General features: G+C 45.3%; 1 pseudogene; it reads right to left on the reverse strand.

Moving 5' to 3' along the window:
* Positions 1-777: 777 nt before the first annotated feature.
* LOC125910723 (dnaJ homolog subfamily A member 1-like) lies at positions 778-1,494 on the reverse strand (annotated as a pseudogene).
* Positions 1,495-2,265: the final 771 nt, after the last annotated feature.

Here is a 2,265-nt window from a genome sequence, read left to right on the forward strand (position 1 = left end):
CATGAACGGGGGAGGGTCACAGAGAGAGGCAGACACAGAATCTGAAACAGGCTCCAGGCTTTGAGCTGTCAGCACAGAGCCCGACGCGGGGCTCGAACTCACGGACCGTGAGATCATGACCTGAGCTGAAGTCGGACACTCAACCGACCAAGCCACCCAGGCGCCCCTAAACACAAGTTTTAACTGTACAGCTTAACAATTAAGGGTCATACGCTGAAGTCCATACATACACCTAGCATTTCAGTCTAAGCTGTTTCATGTCCATAGAGCTGAGATCAATCACAAGGTATGACGTAATAAATGCTAGGGGAGATTTTTTTTTTAAGCAGTTTTTACAAGTATGAAACTTACCTTGCACACTGAAGTCATCACACACACAGGGCAGAGTCAGAGCTTTTTATTTAAGTTTACTCTTCATTTAACTTTTAAAACACTACTATAGCTGAATATCTTTTTAATGTTTTTAAATGTTTATTATACTTTTTTGAGAGAGAGAGAGAGAGACAGAGACAGAGTGCGAGTGGGGGAGGGGCAGAGAGAGGGAGACACAGAATCCAAATCAGGCTCCAGGCTCTGAGCTGTCAGCACAGAGCCCGACGCGGGGCTCGAACCCACAAACTGTGAGATCATGACCTGAGCTAGTCGGACGCTTAACTGACTGAGCCACCCAGGTGCCCCTATAGTTGAATATTTAAAGCAAAAGCAATAGCAAGTAGTGAGCTACAACTGTAGTCTTTCATTAACTCAATACCGCATATAAAATGCCAGCGGTGCTACTTATTGGCTCCAGTAAGAGGTCTGACTGCCAAACACCACCCCTAAGATGATGTTCATCGTCCTCATGTGCTTCTCCATTGTAATATCAGTCTCTTCCACTTCCTTCCTCTCAGGTAGGAGTTTTTCCAGCAGAGAGAGTTTATCAGGAGAGAGAAAGTCATTGTCAGGAAAGTTTACCTCAAATTCGATGATCAGGTGACCCTTTTCACATGGTCTACGATAAATTGGCACGCCTTTGTCTAGCACACGCTTAACATCGCCGTACGTGACAATCTCACCTGGAATGAGAGGTGATGACAATGGTTCTGTTGTCCAGAGCAGACGTTGGCTTTTGAAAGCCACACAAGGCTTCAACCCGCTGGATGTCCACACACATGGAAAGATCCTCTCCTCGCCGAGGAAAAACAGCCTGGTCCTTCTGATCTAAAACAGTGATGACATCTCCTGGTTCCAGAACCAGTTCTTGGTCTCCTTCACCATGGAATGTTTATCTTCTGGTCATCTTCCAGGCCTTTGTCAATATGAACTTCTAGAATCTTCTTTTCTCAAACTATCTCCCTTCCATTGCAGATTTTACATCGATCTTTAGGACCGATCCGTTCCCCATGGCCCTGGCACTCCATGCACACAGACTGAATTTGCTGAGTCATTCCAAGTCCTCCCCCCATGAGTTCTTATTTGCACTCCAGTACCTCAGCAATTGGGACAACAGTCTTCCACTCCTTTCTTAACACCTGGGCCTTCACATTTGCCGCAAATCACATTCTTTTGAAAAGCTAGTTTTCCTGTTGCACCAATATGTAAATCTTCTAAGGTTACAGAGAGCTAATGCACGACATGTTAACCTCTCCTTTTCTCTGCATCCTTCGTCCTCCTCCAAAAAACCTATCAAAGATGTCCACAGGGGAGCCAAAACCACCACCAGCTCTGCCTTCTTTAATTGCCTGTTCTCCTCCTTTGTCATATAATTCCCTTTCCTTTGCATCAGAGAGCACTCCGTAAGCTTGAGAAATCTGTTTAAACTTCTCTCCTTCATTTGGATTCTTATCAAGGTGGTACTTCAAAGCCGGTTTCCCGTAAGCCTTTTCCATTTCTTCCTGGGTGGCATTGGGTTTGACCCCAAAACATAATAAGTAGTTTCTATCTCTCACCATTTTCTATAGCTGGTGAGAGGGCCAAGGCCAGTGTGGGGGAGCAGAAAAGAGTGCACGGCTGGGCACAGCTTGGGCGCCCACCGTTCCTCCACTTCTCACCGAGCATTCTGGAAAGCTCCCTAAAGATTTTATTTTCAAGTAGTCTCTACACCCAATGTGAGGCTTTAACTCACAACCCCAAGATCAAGAGTTGAATGCTCCACCAACTGAGCCAGCTGGGTGCCCTTGAAGAATAAGCCTTGTTAAAATGTCTACACCACCCAAAGCAATCTATACGTTTAATGTAATCCCTATCAAAATACCAATAGCATTTTTCACAGAACTAGAACAAACA

This window comes from Panthera uncia, assembly GCF_023721935.1.
Source record: "Panthera uncia isolate 11264 chromosome B3 unlocalized genomic scaffold, Puncia_PCG_1.0 HiC_scaffold_2, whole genome shotgun sequence".
NCBI classification, from domain to species: domain Eukaryota; kingdom Metazoa; phylum Chordata; class Mammalia; order Carnivora; family Felidae; genus Panthera; species Panthera uncia.